Source organism: Balaenoptera ricei, chromosome 19 (genome assembly GCF_028023285.1).
Source record: "Balaenoptera ricei isolate mBalRic1 chromosome 19, mBalRic1.hap2, whole genome shotgun sequence".
Lineage (NCBI taxonomy): Eukaryota > Metazoa > Chordata > Mammalia > Artiodactyla > Balaenopteridae > Balaenoptera > Balaenoptera ricei.
In genome coordinates, this window is record NC_082657.1 from 17,461,056 (window position 1) to 17,479,913 (window position 18,858).

The window sequence follows — 18,858 nt, forward strand, 5'->3', positions numbered from 1 at the left end:
ATGTTTACTATAAGTTTTTTCTTTGTGGTTACTGTGAGGTTCACATATAACGTCCTATGTAGTAGGATAAGTTGATAGCAATATAAGTTTACACAGATTCCAAGGCTTTACATTTTTACCCCCCACCCTCACGTTTTATATTTTTGATAACACCTTTTATATCTTTTTATTTTGTGTTTCCCTTAAGTAATTACTGTAATTTTAGTTAATTTTACTATTTTTTTCTTTTAACCTTCATACTTGCTTTATAAGTGACTGATCCACTACCTTTACTATATACTTGCCTTTTCCAATAAGATTTTTTACTTTCATATGTTTTCTTATTATTAGTGTTTTTTTCTGTTCAGCTTAGATAAGTCTGTTAACATTTCTTGTAAGGCTGGTTTAATTGTGATGAACTCTTTTTGCTTTTGCTTATCTGTAAAACTCTTATTAATCTCTCCATCAGTTCTGAATGGTAACCTTGCCTTGGTTGGAAACTTTTTCCTTTCAGTACTTTGAATCTGTCATGCCACTCCCTTCTGCCCTATAAAGTTTCTGACGAAAAATCTGATAACCTTATGGGGTTTCTCTTGTACATAGTAAGTTGTTTTTTTTCTTGCTGATTTTAAGATTCACTGTATAACTTTTACCACTTTAACTAAAATGTGTCTTGGTGTGGTTCTCTTTGGGTTCATCTTATTTGGAGTTCTCTGGGCTTCCTGGACCTGAATTTGTTTCCCACCCAGATTAGGGAAGTTTTCAGCCATTATATCTTCAATTAACTTTTCAGGTTCTTTCTCTCTTCTTGTTGTGGAACCCCTACAATGCAAATGTTCTGTTTGATGTTGTCCCAGAGGTTCCTTAAGCTGTCTTTGATTTTTAAAATTCTATTTTCATTTTGCTACACTGTCTGGGTGATTTCCATTGCTTTGTCTTCCAGCTCACTGATTTGTTCTTCTTCATCCAGTCTGCTATTGAACCCCTCAAGTGTATTTTCCAGTTCAGTAATAACTTCTGCTTGGGCTTTTTTTTTAATTTTTAAAAATGTTTTGACTGCACCATGCAGCATGTGGGATCTCAGTTCCAGGGATCAAACCCGTGCCTCCTGCATGAAGTCTTAACCACTGGACCACCCCAGACTGGAAGTCCCTGGACTTTTTCTATCACTTTGTTGAAGTTCTTTCTGTCCCTTCTTTTCCTGAGTTCAGTGAGCATGCAGTACAGGTAAGGCAGGGCACCGTGCACTAACCCAGCTCAATTTTGGCACAGCTTCTACACTGTGGGGTGGGCAGGTCTTAAGGCATTCTCCCAATCTGGTTGTAGCACTGCTGCTGTATGGGATGGGCATGGCACGAAGCACTCACCCAGGTCAGTTGTATGGGGTGGGCATGGCACAAGGCACTCACCCAGGCCAGTTGAGGCACAACTGCTGCACCAGGAGGACCAAGCATGATACACTCACCTGGCCATTTATGGTGAAGCTGCCATCGGGGATGGGCTGGATGCAGGGTGTTGGCCCAGCCAAACTGCAGTGCATCTTCTGTGCAGGGAGGGTGGGGTATAGTGTACTTGCCCAACTTGGTTGTGGTGAAGCTGCTGCACAGGATGGGTGGGGTTCAGGGCGTTCTCATGGCTAGGTTGCAACACAGCTGCTGTGCAGGGTGGGCAGGGCCTTGGGACACTCACCTAGCTGGGTTGCAAAGCAGGGTGGGCAGAGCACATCCACAAGTGCTAGCAGGCTAGAGGGAGCGCACCAAAAACGGCACCCACTACCTCCATCACCAGCAAGTTAGAATGAAATTGCAAAAATGGTGCCTGCCACTGTTGTCCTTGGAGAAAGTCCCAGCAGGTTCCTGACTCTCCAGCAACCACTTTAAGATCAGTAAGTGGGTCTCCCTAGCTTATGGTCTAGGCACTCTTCAAATTTTGGCTCTTGCATTGGCTCTCACGACAAATTGGTCTCTGCACAAGCCCTTTAAGAGCAGTTCCTCCATTCCCTACAGTTCTATGGTTCTCCTAGACTTAGTCCCCATTGATTTTCAAAACCAGGCATTTGAGGGGGAGGGGGCTTATCTTTCCAGTGCCAGACTCAAGGGTGAGGGTGCCTGATGTGGGGTTCAATCCCTTCACTTCTCAGGGGAAATTTCTATATTTTGGGGATCCCTCCTGATTGTAGGTCACTGCTTCTGGGGTGGAGTCCCAGGCGAGACTATGTCTCTGCCTCTCCTACCCATCTCAATGTGTCTCTTTTATGGAGGCACTGTCCATCTAGTTCTCAGGTCCTTTTCAGAGGAAATTTATTCCATATGTAGTTGTAAATTTATTACCTATGAGAGGAGGTGAGTTCAGGATCTTCCTATGCTGACATCTTGAACTCCTCTCTCGATGCAGGAGTTTATTGCTATGAACTTTCATCTTAGAACTGTTTTTGTTGCATCCCATACGTTTTGGTATGTTGTATTTCCATTTTTATTTTTTTCACAAGGATTTTCTAACTTCTCTTTTGATTTCTTCTTTGACCCACTGATTGTTCAGTAGCGTGATTTAAAATTTCCACATATTTGTGAATTTCCCAGTTTTCTTCTTGTAATTTCTTTGTTTCAGACCACTGTGGTCAGAAAAGATACCTGACATGATTTCAATCTTCTTAAATTTATTGACTTGTTTTGTGACCTAAAATATGATATATCCTGGAGAATGTTCCGTGTGTGCTTGACAAGAATGTATATTCTATTGCTTTTGGATGGAATGTACTGTATTTGTCTGTAACGTCCATTTGGCCTAAAGTGGCATTTAAGGACCATGTTTCCTTTTTGATTTTCTGTCTCAATGAACTATCCATTTATAAAAGTGGGATATTAAAATCTCTTACTATTACTGCATTGCTTATATATCTAGGTGCTCTTATGTTCAGTCCATAAATATTTACAAATGTGATATTCTTCTGTTGGACTGACCCTTTTATCATTATGTAATTACCTTCTTTGTCTCTTATTACAGTCTTTCTCTTAAAGTCTATTTTGTCATATATAAGAAAAGCTACTCCAGCTTTGTTTTGGTTTCCATTTGCATGAACTGTCTTTTTCCATTCCTTTACTTTCAGTCTTGTTTGTGTCCTTACAACTGAAGTGAGTCTCCTGTAGGCAGCATATAGATGGGTCTTGTTTTTTTAACCATTCAGCCAGTCTATTTTTATTTTCAGGATTTAGTCCATTTGCGTTTAAAGTAATTATTGATATGTATGTATTTGTTGTCATTTTGTTAACTGTTTTCTGGCTGTTTTGTAATGCCTTTGTTCCTTTCTACTTCTCTTGCTCTCTTCACTTGTGATTTGATAATTTTCTGCAGTTGTGTGCAATTATTGCTTTCTTTTTATTTACTATGAATTTTTGCTTTATAGTTTAAGTGAGGCTTATATGAAACAACTTATATATCAGTATATCTGAAGTTGAAAATTATTTAAGTTTGAATGCATTCTAAAGCTCTACATTTTTACTCTCCCTCCCACATTTTGTTTTTGATGTCACAATTTATATCTTTTTATCTTGTGTATCTATTAACAAATTATTGTAGTTATAGTTATTTTTCCTACTTTTGTCTTTTAACTTTCATACTAGCTTTATAAGTGACTGACCCACTACCTTAACAACATTATTCTGAATTTTACACTATATTTACCTGTATCAGTGAGACTTATACCTTCAAATATTTAACTGTTACTAATTAGCACCCTTTCTTTTTAAAAAGTTCCTTTAGCATTTCTTGTAAGGCCAGTCTAGTGGTGATAAACTCCTTTAGCTTTTACTTGTCTGCAGGACAATTCTGGAGGACAACTTTGACTCATAGAGTATTGTAGAGTATTGTTGGTTAGCAGTCTTTCAGTACTTTGTATATATTGTGTCATTCATTCCCTCCTGGCCTGCAAACTTTCTGATGAAAAATCTGATAGTCTTATGGGAGTTCACCTGTATGTAACAAGTTGTTTTTCTATTGTTGCTTTTAAGACTCTCTCCTTGTCTTTAACTTTTGACACATATTATAATGTGTCTTGGTGTGGGTCTCTTTCAGTTCTTCTTATATGGAACTCTCTGGGCTTCTTGAATCTGAATGTCTGTTTCCTTCCCCAGGTTAGGGAAGTTTTCAGCCATTATTACTTCAAATAAGTTTTTTTGCCCTTTTCTCTCTCTTCTCCTTCTGGGATGCCCATAATGCAAATTTGGTCTTCTTGATGTTGTTCCATAAGCTTCTTAAGTTGTCTTCACTCTTTTTCATTCTTTTTTCTTTCTGATGTGCTGACTGGGTGAGTTCCACTGCCTTGTCTTCAAATTCATTAATCCTTTCTTCTGCTTCATCTAGTCTGCTATTGAACCCCTTTATTGTATTTTCAGTTCAGTTACTGTATTCTTGAGCTCTGTGACTCTTGTTTGGTACTTTCTTATATTTCCTATCTATCTTTGTTGAAATTCTCTTTATCTACTCTTCTCCTGAGCTCAGTGGACATTGCTATGATCATTATTTTGAACTCTTTATCATGTAAAGCACTTATCTCTGTTTCATTAAGATCTTTTCTGAGATTTTATCTTGATCTTTCATTTGGAATATATTCCTCTGTTTATTCATTTTCCTTGACTCTCTACGTGTTTCTCTGCATTAGATAAAACCGCCACCTCTCTCAGTCTTGAAGGAGTTATCTTGTGGAGGAGATGAGGCTTATCATCCAACCCTGCCCTAGTTCTTTGCTTTCTCAAACCTTTGTGGTTGTCCAAGCAATCTACTTCATTTTTAGTGGCTTCCAGTAGTTGAGGGTGTGCCAATACCTATCTGAGTCCCAAACGGGAGGATCTCAGTCAGCACCTAGATTCAGGCTGACTGGAAGCCAGACTCTGACATAGCAGCCTTTAAAGTTTGGAAATATACCTCTTTCAAAGGAATACTAGAGATGGGTATTTCTGTCTGCTCCCTCTGCACTGAGCCTGGAGTGACAGCCAGTTAAGAACCGTTTCTGTGCTACCATCCCATCAAACTCATGAACACAAGCTCTGCTAGCCACCAGAGCCAGGCAATCATGGTACATCCCTGTGTGGCAGCCACAAAAACTGGGACACCAGATGTGTCTACAAGCTCCCCACAGGGAGATACCAGCATCCTAGAGTGCAGCAGAGGAAGAGCATGAAGATAGCACCCATCTTCTGAGGTTTCTGGAGAGGACTATAGTCAGCCCTTAGATTTGGGTTTAATTAGAAGCCTTCCCCTTAGGCCACAGCTATGAAGATAAGCTAATAGGCCTCTTTCACAGAAAGACTAGGCTCCTCAGTCTGTTGCATCTCTGCTGTGCCCTAGGGGTGGCAGCTGATTAAGAACTCTTTCTGTTCATTACAGTCCTGTGGGACCTGAAGCATAAGCCCTTCCAGTGCCAAGCGATCTAGAAATGTCCTCTGGGCTGCAGCCACAAAAATCAGGGTGCCAGATAAGTGTACAAGTTCCTTACCAGGAGATACCAGCAAGCTGGGGTGAGTCAGAGGGAGAGCACAAAGATGCTTCCACTGGCCTCTATTTTTAGAGTATTATTTCAGTAGGCCCTTAGATGTGTGTTAAATTAGATGCCTGCTCCTCAGGCCAATGCCTTAAGTAAATAAGCCTCTTTCACAGAAAGTCTGTCCACTTTTCAGTCAGCTTCTTCTGCCATGGGCCCTGGGTGGGTGAGTCCATACTTGCAAGCCCTTTATAAACTGTTTCTTGGCTTGCATTGTGGGTCTCATGGACACAAGCCCCATTGGCTTTTGAAGCTAGTTGTTTTGGGGGCTTATCTTTCAGGTGCAGGTCTTAAAAGCTGGGGTGTCAGATGTGTTGTTCAAATCTTTCTCTCCTCAAGGAAAAGCTCAAGGTTTTGAGTTCCCTCCCAATTGTGAGTCACCATGCTGGGGGTGGGGTTTATAGCAAGATTGTGTCTCAGCCTCTACTACCCACTTTCATATGGATATTTTCCCTTTCACTCAATGTGTAGGAGTTGCTCAGGTAGTTTGGGGGTTTTTTTCAGAGGAAATTGTTTCATACTTAGCTGAAGATTTGGTGTGTCTGTGGGAGGAGATGAGTTCACAATCCTCCTACACTGCCATCTTGAACCTCCCACTAGACATATTTTTTAAAATATCCACTATGTCTCATTATCCCAATTAGAACAAGTAGATTCTAAAATTCATTTGGAGGTCCATGCAGTGGAAGGAGCTCCCAGGAATGGCTGCTGCCAGAGTCTATGTCCCCAGGGTGAGCTGCAGCCACCTCCTGCCTCTCTAGGAGACTCTCCAAGACCAGCAGATACAAGGAAATTTTTTTAAAAGATTTACAGCAATTTGTAAATTATACCTAGGTAAGCAGAATTGAATCATTTATCTTTTTCTCCCTACCTGATCCATCCAGAATTCAGAAACTCTCAGGAACAAAATCTCTACTCCCAGAGGAAGATATCAAGTAAGATGTCAGCCTCCACACACATCCACAGTTCTCAAAGTTTTAATGGAATTTCCTGGATTAGGAAAAGAAAGGGACTCCTTTTGCCCAAGTCAAGGAAACTTCTGTGGTGACAACTGAGGTGCCAGCTAGTTTTGCTATGCTCAAAGCTGAACTCCTCTCTCTGCCTATTTTTGAAAAAGGCCTGAGTCTGAGCTACGACAGAGTCTCTGGACTTCCTGGCAGATGGACTGACCTGCGCCCTCCCATCCCACCAGATCCCTTGTACAAAGACCTCAACCTTAAGAGTTCTTTTACCTTATCCAGAAAATAAACAAACAATATCCCCTTCCCCTAATACCAAATAAACAAACAGAAAAATTAAAATAAAAAATAAAATAAAACTCATATGGCAATGCAAAGGATTCAGAATAGCCAGAAGAAATTTGAAAAAGAAGTACAAAGTTGAAGGACTGCATTACATGATTTCAAGACATATTATAAAATTATATTAAGACTAAGATATTTGCAAAAATATAGATGAAAAAAGTATAGAAAAATAGTAGCACATATAAGAGCAACTGATTTTTGAGAAATGTGTAAAGGCAATTTAGTGGAGAAAAGATAGTTCTTTCAACAAATGTTGTGAAGCAACTGAATATCTTTTTTTTTTTTAAAGAACTCTGACTCCAAACCTCACACAGTGCATTATAATTAACTCAAAATGGATTATAAACCTAAAACTGAAAACCTCCATTAGGAAGCAAAGGAGAGAATCTTCTTACCATGGGTTAGACAAAGACTTTTTACATACAATGCAAACACATGTTCAATAAAACGAAAAAAACAATATATTGGACTTTATTTTATCAACATTACAACTCTCTGCCATAGGAAAAACTGTTAAGAGAATGAAAAATCAAGCCACAGGCTAGAAAACTGTATTGGCAAATCTCATACCTAATTAAGGACTTGAATCTAGAATTTAAGAAATCTGAAAAATCAGTAATATATCAGAAAAAGATTTTAAAAGGCAAAAAATCTGAACAGACACTTAACCAAAGAAAATAGAGGGATGGTAGGTAGTAAGCGCATGTAAAAATTCTAAACACTGGCCATTAGGGAAATACAAAATAAAGTCACAGAGAAATACCACTACACACCTAAGGAAAATGGCTACAATTAAAAACACTGACCACACCAAGTGCTGGTAAGAATATAGAGCAAATAAAACTCTCATACACTGCAGGTGGGAATGTAAAATGGTATAACCACCTTGGAACACAGTTTGTCAGTTCATAAAGAGATACACATCCACTTACTCTTTGACTCAGTGTATTTATCATGTTCTTTATTTTCTGTATTTTTTGATATCTTAAAAAGCTTGCTGGAGAGACCACCCCTCCCAGGACTGTCCCATTCTTGAGACAGCAAAGAGTTTAGCCAGAAGTATGTCTCTAATACACAAACCAACCGATCCAAATTATAGCCCCAACCACCAACTAAGTCACACACAAAGCCAATATTTCCCCTGCCCTAAATCAACACAAGGCCAGGTACCAGACAATCTGAGACCAGTTCTCTAGTCCAAAACCTGCTGTCATTATTCAAACTAGCCAATCCTAAGCTGTTTACTCTGCCTTGCTTCTCCCACGAAAACCCCAATAAAGGCTGTGGCCTCTGCCTTCCCCTCACTCTTTTCTGCCTCCTGACCAACAGTGGTGATCTCCACGTAGCCCTATGTGCCCTTTCCCTTGGGAAATGTAATAAAATCTTCTTTCAATGGTATTAACATCTCTGTGTTAGCACTCAGTCACTGCATAAATTAAAATGCTGTGGGCACAAATAAGGCATTCAAGCCTTTTACTCCTAAGTATTGGAACATGAACAAAAAAAAAAGAACAAAGAGCATCACTCATCATCCAGTTACACAGGGGTTAAGCCACAACCCACTGCAGTCACCACCAACAGTGTACCTTGAGGGGAATTCAGGATGAAAAAACAGGATGAGTCACTCTGTGCTTTGGATAAATGGGCCCCTAGATAATTAGATGCATATCTCAGGAAGAACTTTAGTGACCCCAGATTCTTGCATCGTCTCGTACATAGAAAAGCACTAAAATCATTAACTTGAGATATCTGTTCTTTGTGATTAGCAGTAATCTTTTACCAAGATGTATGCTTGACTACACGTATTTCCTAGCCAAAAAATTCATATATATACTGGCTCCTCCCCTACGCTTTTGGAGCAGTTCCTCAGAGCTGTCTCCTGGGCTATAGTCCTCAGTAAGACCCTGAATAAAACTTAAACTCACAACCTTTATGTTGTGTTTTTCTTTAAGTTGACAAACCCAAGAGAAAGCCTAGTACATGAATGTCCATAGCAGCTTTATTTGCAGTAACTCCAAACTAGTATCAATCCAAATGTCCATTAAAAGATGAATAGAAAAACAAATTGTGATATATCCATACAAGTAAATACTACTCTCTAATGAAGCAAATAAAGTACCCATACATGCAACATGGAGAAATCTGAAAATAATTATGATGTGTGGAGGAAAAAAAGGCAAAAAAGAGTAAACATCTTGTTATTTATTCCATTTATACAAAATTCTAGAATTGGAAGTTTTTAGTGAAAGACATGAGAATGGGGAGCTAGGGAGGGAGGACAGGAGGGATTATAAAGGAAGATAAGGTAACTTGCAGAGTGATGAATTTGTTAAATATCATTAAATCATGTATGTATATGCCCATACATATGACAAAACATCACATTTTACACTTTAAATGTACACAGTTTACTGCCCATCAATTATATCTCAATCGAGCTTTCAAAAAATCTGGATCTCCTGCTTCTCTTGAAAAACTGGAATATTTGACAAACATATTGACTTGACCATAACTATTCTCAACCCTCTGGTGGGACACCTCTACTTCAATGGAAGGAAAGAATAGCAAGCAATAAAGACTGTGAGTCACAAAAGTCACATTCTTGGAATACAATATCTCTCTTCTCTCAGTCTCCATTTTCTTGCCTGTCTAACAGTGGCTTTGAGGTAAACAGCCCAAGTAGCCCCAGGAATCCAGAAAGCTTTATTATTTGCTCTGCCAGTGACCTTGTCCATAGAAGAAACGTAAATCTAGAAGTCCTGAGAATATCTATACATGCTCATCCCTCACAGCTTTAGTGAGCAGAATATTTCTGGAAGCACTACAGATGGGGTACATCCTCTTTAGCTCGCTCCCCCCAACTCTAATCACACCCAGTGTGTGAATGTAATTATGCCTCCAATGGCCTTAGACCACTCATGATTTCCTCCAGGGAAGGGGTGGGTACAGAGGTCTGCCTTCCCTGGGCACACTGGGTAACTTGATGCACATTAGCCAGCAGGCAGAGGCGAGATGGCTTCTGCCACAGGTACTGGCAGTGATTTAACTCAGGCAAGGGCCTTGAGCAGGCCAAACTGCAATACAGGTCCTGAGAGCTTCCCACATAACCGGCACTCATACGAAATCTCCCCACTGTGGATGTTCAGATGTATGAGATACAACTTTTGGTTGATGGCTACTTTATAAAGACTACTCTCAGAACTTCTCCCTGGTGTCATTCCCGTTGACCAAGGAGAGAGCAAACACCCTGCACTGCAGAGGCCTTTCTCCAGTTTGAACTTTCTGGTAACAAATGAGGAAAGGCCATTAGCTTAAGGCTTTTTCTACAATGTGACTTCTCTGATGTTTAATGAGGCTGGACTTGTGGCTAAAGAATGTCCCACATTCACTGCATTCATAAGGCCATTCTCCAGTGTATAGTCTCTGGTGTTGAACAAGTGTGTGTTTGCTGCTATAGGCTTTCCCACATTTGCTGCATTCATAAGGCCTTTCTCCAGTGTTTTTTTATGCCAAACAAGGTGGGTGCTTCTGCTGTAGGTTTTCCCACATTCCCTGCACTTATAAAGGCCTTTCTCCAGTGTGAACTTTCTTGTGCCAAACAAGGTGGGAACTTCTGCTGTAGGCTTTCCCACATTCACTGCGCCCATAAGGCCTTACACCCATGTGAACTCTATGGTGTACCATAAGTCTAGAGTTGTGCCTAAAGAATTTTCCACATTCAATGCACTGATAAGGTCTTTCTCCAGAGTTAACTCTTTGGTGTTCAACGAGCCTATTTTTGTGGCTAAAGGCTTTCCCACATTCACCTATAATGCCCTTCTCCATTGTGAAAAGTATCCCTGCATTCAGTGCTTCTAGGTGAATTCCCCTTGCTGTGAGTGGTCTGGTGCTGGAGAAGACCCAAGCTGGGCAGGAGGTCCTTCCTACCATCCCCATACATAAAGGGATTCTCTGACATGTGGACTCTGCAATTCTTAACAAACAAAAGCCAGTCCTCAACCCTTCTGAGGTGTTTCTCTCCACTGTGCTGCTCCTGTTGCTGGTGAATGCTTATACCAGAGTTGTTTCACACATGCTGCACATATGTGCAGTTTCTGCCTGGGGTATATTCCCTGCTGCTCAGCCAGGTACAAAATGTCTTTCAAGACTGGGCCACACATCGCACAAGGGTAGGCCTTCTGGGTGGTTGGACCTGCCTTGGGAGTCCTGAGTTGTAACACGCCTTGAGAAAGTGCCTCCTCATCCTTCATTCAAAACCAACAATCTGAAAGCATGCAGCCTCTGGTGGGAGGGGGCAGCCCTATCACAAATGTACTTCTTACAAACCCAGGAATTAGTACATAGGACTGTTGGGAGGACAAAGGGGCTGAAGTGATGTAAGAAAGGGTCTGCTGTGCAGTTCTGAGCCTGGCAAGATCATACAATGGGGAGGTCTACTATGGGCAAGGAAACAGGTGGGATGCAGTACAGGAAGGAGAAGCTGGGTCTCCCAACTCACTTCTCTGCAAATGGCTTTCAGCAGGGGCTTGTCTGCTAGTGACATGAGCACTGAGCAAAAGGGGAAATCAACTGCAACCAAGTAGCTGGTGTTCATGTACTGCTTAGAATATGTGTACATCTCACCAATACATTATGTGTAGCTCAATGCTGGAGAGCCCTTCCGAGGGAGCAGTGGAGAGGAACAGGGGAGACCTGAAGGCCAGACAGGCATGGATTAGCCCTGGCCAGAAGTCAGAATAGAAATGATAAAGGGGCAAATTGTCAAGAATGGAGATTAAAAGATAGAAGTAAATTATGGCCCCTGACCTTGGCATGAAAACAACAATGGGCACTAGAGAGGTTCCTGGTATGATGTGAACCCAGCCCTGACATGGAGCCATCCCTCAGGTCCCACCTCCCAAGGCCAGTCCCCTTCCAGGGCCCTCTTGCTATGGCTGGAGTCAGGCCTGCCCCGTCAGGCACCCACATCTCTCCCTGCAACTCCAGGTGGGCAACAACATGGAACTTGGAAGACGCAAGTCCTAAGTGAAAGACAAGGCAGGTGAGTAGACAGCACTGGTGCAGAGCAACCCACCCCATAACCACAGGAAAAAAAAACTAATGTTACAGAAAGAACCTTGGAGGAGTATCTTATAGGAATAGCCCAGTGGTCCCCACAAGTAATGACCATGTTGGTGCCTGCAATTCCTGGCACAGTCAGGCATGAGAAAATGCCAGCTGGAGGGAAGGGGGCAGAACTGGGGCAGAGAGTTGCAATATATCTGGACAGTCACTCTGCCAGGGTGACCAAGTCTTTGGGATCCACTGGTTTCATTGCAGACTTCCTACTCCCATATCCTTCCCTGAAAGGCTTCAGGGATGCTGAAGGGTTGCTTGGGAGAGGATGGGAAAGTACACTCAGCCAAGCCTGGCACCCACAGCACCTATGAAAGAAAACACAGGAAGGGAGCAATGTCCACAGTCTGGCTGTGTGAAGGAAAGAGTGGCCCCTGGAGAAACAAGGAAGGAAAGAACCCAGTCAAAGACACTCAGTTGAGTGTGAAGGACTTACCCAGTGAGGTTACAAGTGCAAAATTCTCCAACATCACATCATGGTACAGGAGTCTCTGAGTCCCATCAAGAAGCTCCCACTCCTCCTGAGACAAGTCCACAGCCACATCCTCAAAGGTTACAGTGCCCTACCACGATGGGGAAGGCAACGTCCTTGAGCAGCCTCTCTCACCAGGACCCTCAGTCCCCCAAACATCCACTCCCTGCCCCCACTCCTCTCCAGCTCCAAAACTCAGGATATACAAGGCCCAGATGTCACTGGTGCCAGCATTCTCCTCTTTCCTATTGATCAATGTGCCATCCCACATCCACGATAGGCATGTGGGCAAATAAATAAATGCCATCCAAGCACTGGGCATGGCATGAAAGTCTCCACCTCCACTCTTGCCAGCAAGTTCCCCAAGGGTTCCCAGATACACCAGACATGGGCTCAGTTTTCTTCCTTTAAGCTGCTGGGAGCAAGCCCCTGGGACCTTCAGTTCTCGCTCTCTCCACTGATTACACCACTCCATTGACAACGCCTCCCCCACATTTCCAACCCCCCACCACCACTGCTACCTCCTCCACCTCAGCCCACACCAAAGGCATCTCCCTGGCCTCCCCACATGCCACTCTGCACAAGGCATCTGGAGAGTGCTTGCCAAACGCAGTTACGATCCATCCTGCCCCAGAGCCCTGATGGCCCACACTGGCAGGGGAAGCCCCTAGCCCTGCTTTAAAGGCCTCTCCACCATGCCCTTCCCTTGCTTCAGCTTCAGCCACCTAGAACCACATGCAGGTGCCACATACTTTTAAGTTCTCTTTACTGCTGTGTTACACATGCTGTCCCTTCACCAGTCTCAGCCTTCCTCTTTCCATTCAAGCCTCATTCAAAACCCAGAACCTCCCATCCCCCAGCCCAGGCCTAGCTACTCTCCCAGCTGACCCATTTGCCCCTGAGCTTATCTGCCAGCCTGAGCGAAACCCTGCAGGCCTCACCAAAGGTCACCACAAAACTCTAGCGTGCTTTTAGAGGGGGGAGTAGCCCTTGGCCTCACTGCCATCTCACCTCCATTACTGCTATGCTCTACATCCACCTCATGTGCACTCCCCCTTGGAAGCCTTGGTCCCCTACAGACCCACCTCTCCCCCATACCCACCTCCTCCCACACGGCCGCTACTCTCCCTCATCTGCCTTTGTGATGTGCACCAGCCCCATTCACGTGCTCAAGAGAGAGGCCCAGTCCTCCAATCTGGCCCTCCTCTTCCTTGTCCCCTAACAACACTGTCACCATGATCTGAAGACTCCCCCTCCTAAATGACTCACAGCTCCACCCCAGTCCACACACAGGCCACCAGCTTGTGGTGTCTCCAACCTGAATCCTTCCCCTGAAATCCAGACCTATGTCCAGCTGTCCACTCAAAGCCTCCACCTGAGGGGGGGGATCTCTGCATCTCAGACTCAACATGGCCAAAATCTAACTCCTAATATTCCCTCTTGAAAATTATGCCTACAAGTGATTTCCCCATTCCAGTTAATGGCATCTCCTTCCTTCCAGCTGCAAAGGCCAAAACTTAGACAACTCCCCTCTCTAGTCAGAAAGTTTTGTTGGACCTACTTTAAAAACAAATCCACAAACCCCCATCCACAGCCACTACCCTGATCCAGCCACCAACCTGGTCCAGCTGTCACCACACTCATCTGGAGTACTGCAGAAGCCTCCCTCAGTCCTACTGTCTGCTCTCCACTCTGCGACCAGAGAAAGTCTGTTTAGACCTGATTCAGACCCTCTTCTATTCCAAAACTTCCATGGCTCCCAGTGTCCCCAGAATAGAGGCACAGTTCCTCAGCCTGCCATTTCAGGCCTGACTCCTGCACCCCGGCTCTCTGATCCCGTAAGACGTAATGGAGAACTGCGGTTGCCACTCAGTCTCACCTCTAAGCATTTGCACATGGTGATTCCCATACATTTAATACCTTCTACAGGACAGACTATTAGTGGCCAGAAACCAGGGACCCCTCCATATAACCCCTGGCCTGGATTCAGGGTCTTGAGTCTGAGGAGAGGCCTCAGAACCAATGACAACAGTAGAGTGGCAGCAGGGGGTCCAGGACACATCCTGGAGACCATGAGTGGGAGATGGGGAGAGTGACGGCCTGAGACAATCTTTACTCACCTGTGCAATGCTCATAAGTGCTTCTGAAGCCATGGAAACCTGTGGGAAGAGACTATGAAGGAAGGGCATCCATGGTGGGGTCTCAAGGGCTGATCCAACCTCCTATGCCTACCCTGAAGCAAGATGACGTGACTTTAACTTCTGGGCTTCAGTCCTTGGTGCTGCCTCTTACTAGCTGTGTAACCTTAAACTAGGACTCAATCTTCCTGTGCCTCAGTGTTTTTATCTGTAAAATGGGCATAAAAATGGTACCAACCTCATGGGGCTGATGTTGGTATCGTATGCCTTAGTGTATGTCAAGTGTTAAATATGAGCTATAACTACCATCCACAGAATTAAGGCTTTTGTCAATGTTTTCAGTGCAAATGATTTAATGGCTTTTGAAATTTTAGATGTGTGTTATATTTACCTTTAGAGTATTTGAGAAAATGTAATATTTAAGACTTTTTAGTGTCTTAATATACTGCTTTATGGTATATTAAGGTGTGAACCAAATGTTAAGTGTTTGCATAAACTTGTTAAATTCATACATTTCAGTGTTGAATTGAAATGCCTACCTATACCTACACATTTAGAATACTGATCTCTCAGTGTTGAAATGAGTGGTTGTTTCATAAACACCTAGTTAAAATGGGGAAAGAGGGCTGAGTGAATGCTAGTTTTTCTATCCTTTAAAATCTTCTCATAGGGATTTCCCTGGTGACCCAGTGGTTAAGACTCTGCACTCCCAATGCAGGGGGCCTGGGTTCCATCCCTGGTCGGGGAACTAGATCCCGCCAACATGTCACAACTAAGAGCCCACATGCTACAACAAAGATCCTGTGCGCCGTAACTAAGACCCAGAGCAGCCAAAATAAATTTAAAAAAAAAAAAAAAAAAAAAAAAAACAACTTCTCATAATTGGATCACTTCTCCCCACTCTACAGCCACCTCTCCGGTCCAGCCTCCATGGTAATTCTGGTCTGTTTGCAGTAGCCTCCACAACGTCACCCTATATCCACTTGTCCTCAACTGCCCACCCCTACCCTCTACCCCGCACGCAGCTTTATCTCTCAGCATCCTTTAGGAAACTTTTAGAATTCTAGCTCAAATCTAGTCTATCTGCTCACAACTCTCCGTGGCTAACCAGCGTCTTCAGAATGCAGGCCCAGCTGCTCGGGCAACTACCATTCCACATAGGGCTCATCCGCTCACAATGTTTCCATAAGGAGACTCGCCCCAGGTTTCCCGAATGCTCCTCAATCGCACCTCCATGGCTCTGCACATGTTGGTCCCTCTGCATGTAAAAGTCCTCTACTCATTACACTGGGTGTCAGAAATGGGGAATCCACCCAGGAACGCTCCACTGTCTTAAAGGGGACAACCTGAAGTGACCTGAGCAGGCACCCCTCATTCGAAGCTTTAGGATTCGGAGGTAGGGGTCTGGGCAGGTGAAGGCCTGCGGCACAGAGCATCAACCTCTGCTGGGTCCCTCAGCACAGCCGCCAGAGAGCCGGTGGCTGAGCGAAGCCGGGAGAGTCGGGCGACGAAGCCCGGGCGCCGCGGGCTCAGCCAAGCCCCTACCCCACCCCCCGGGCGGAGTCACCCCAGGCGGCGCCCTCTCCGAGCCACAGACCCGCCTCTATGAGCTGCAGACAACGTCTTCTCTCGCCCCTTCCCGCTCACTTTACCTCGGGCCGGACCAAGAGCTCCAGAACCGGATCAAGCAGGCCGACCCCTGGTCACCAAAATGACCGCCGCCGGGAGAACGCCGGAAGTCCCTCCTTGACAGGTTTCGCAAAGTATGAGAGCGTCCTTCTCCTCGGACGCTCTCCTTCATTGGCCCAGCGCCGCAGACGCGCAGCGCAGAGACATCTGGGTAATGTAGTTTTCACCCAGACGCGAACGCTGGCTAGGGGCGCCCTCTCCAGACCTCTCGGCAAAGGCCAAGATGCCCAGCAATTGGCTCTCGGAAGTGGTGCCCCGAAGTTCCCATAAAGAGATGGGGTCTCGCTCCTCTCAAAGGGACGCACAAAGATTCCCGTGGTGTGTACTCTGCAACCGATCACAGAAATAATTAGAGACATTGTATTATGCTTCACAAAGCTACAAAATCAAAAGACACACTAAAGCTTGTCATTTCCATATGCAGTGCATCCACCTATTATCTGTAAGCTAATAAATACTATCTTATTTCTCTTCAAATACATGTGGGCTGAAGTCGATTTTATGGGCTACAGTATATTTGGGCAGTGACAAGAGAGAAAAACTCTAGACAGGGTCATATTGGGGAAAATGGGGGAGGGATGTTGGGTGACTGAGCAGGTGGTCAAGTATGGAGCTCTGCTGCCGTTCCCACAGTAAACATCCCTGTCTATGTAGTCAGTGACTGTGTTCAACCCAGGAGTGTAACTGGAGGAAGCCAGTACCCTACCCAAATTCAGCTGCTCACTGTTGGAAAGGTCGATACTGGAGAGATAAGAGTTGCTGGAAAAGGAAAAATTGCTTTATTCAGGAGGCGGCAACCTGGGAAAATTGCACTAGTGTCCTAAGACCATCTCCAAGCATCTGATTAGGAGACAAAGGTTTTGTTTTTTGGTTTGTTTATTTGTTTTTAATTTATTTTTATTGAAGTGTAGTTGATTTACAATGTTGTGTTAGTTTCTGGTACAGCAAAGTGATTCAGTTTATATATATATATGTGTGTGTGTATATATATGTGTGTGTATATATATATATTCTTTTTCATATTCTTTTCCACTATGGCTATTACAGGATGTCGAATATAGTTCCCTGTGCTATACAGTAGGACCCTGTTGTTTATCCAGTCTATATATAATAGTTTGCATCTGCCAATCCCAAACTCCAAATTGATTCCTCCCTCACCCCTGCCCCTTGGCAACCACAGGTCTGTTCTCTATGCTTCTGAGTCTATTTCTGTTTTGTGAATAAGTTCATTTGTGTCATATTTAAGACTCCATATATAAATAGGACTTCCCTGGTGGCACAGTAGTTAAGAATCCGCCTGCCAATGCAGGGGACATGGATTTGATCCCTGGTCCAGGAAGATCCCACATGCTGTGGAGCAACTAAGCCCGTGCGCTACAACTACTGAGCCCACGTGCCACAACTACTGAAGCCCACATGCCTAGAGACCATGCTCCACAACAGGAGAAGCCACTGCAATAAGAAGCCTGTGCACCACAACGAAGAGTAGCCCCCACTCACCGCAACTAGAGAAAGTCCACGGGCAGCAACAGAGACCCAATGCAGCCAAAAATAAATAAATAAATAAATAATAAATTCTAAAAATTGATAAATAAAATAAAATAAATGGTATCATATGGTATTTGTCTTTGTCTTTCTGACTTACTTCACTTAGCATGATAATCTCTAGTTCCATCCATGTTGCTGCAAATGGCATTATTTCATTCTTTTTAATGGCTGAGTGGTAGTCTGTTGTGTGTATATATATATATATATATATATATATATATATATACATATATATATATATATATATACTACTTCTACTTTATCCATTCATCTGTCGATGGACACTTAGGTTGCTTCCATGTCTTGGCTATTGTAAATGGTGCTGCTATGAACACTTTCGAATTATAGTTTTGTCCAGATATATGCCCAGGAGTGGAATTGTTAGATCATATGGTAATTCTATTTTTAGTTTTTTGAGGAACCTCCATAACGTTTTCCATAGTGGCTGCACCAATTTACATTTCCACCAACAGTGTAGGAGGGTTCCCTTTTCTCCACACCCTTTCCAGCATTTGTTATTTGTAGACTTTTTAATGATAGCCATTTTGACCAGTGTGAGGTGGTACCTCATTGTGGTTTTGACTTGCATTTCTTTAATAATTAGCAATGTTGAGCATCTTTACATGTGCCTATTGGCCATCTGTATGTTATCTTTGGAGAGATGTCTATTTAAGTCTTCTGCCCATTTTTTGATTGGGCTGTTTGGTTTTTTGTTATTGCGTTGTAAGAGCTGTTTGTATGTTTTGGAAATTAAGCCATTGTTGGTCGCATTGTTTGCAAGTATTTTCTCCCAGCCTATGGATTGTCTTTATTTTTTTTTTAACATCTTTATTGGAGTATAATTGCTTTACAATGGTATATTAGTTTCTGCTTTATAACAAAGTGAATCAGCTATATATACACATACATCCCCATATCTCCTCCCTCTTGCATCTCCCTCCCACCCTCCCTATCCCACCCCTCTAGGTGGTCACAAAGCACCAAGCTGATCTCCCTGTGCTATGCGGCTGCTTCCCACTAGCTGTCTATTTTACATTTGGTAGTGTATATATGTCAATGCTGTGGGTTGTCTTTACA

At 43.4% G+C, this 18,858-nt stretch overlaps 1 long non-coding RNA gene across 1 annotated transcript; it reads right to left on the reverse strand.

Annotated features, from left to right (window-relative positions):
• Nucleotides 1–8,811: 8,811 nt before the first annotated feature.
• On the reverse strand, nucleotides 8,812–16,246 carry LOC132353737 (uncharacterized). Its single transcript, XR_009499079.1, has 4 exons — nucleotides 16,197–16,246; nucleotides 14,527–14,565; nucleotides 12,371–12,497; nucleotides 8,812–12,242 (listed from the first exon to the last, which is right to left on the reverse strand). It is a non-coding gene; the product is annotated as an uncharacterized LOC132353737 (long non-coding RNA).
• Nucleotides 16,247–18,858: the final 2,612 nt, after the last annotated feature.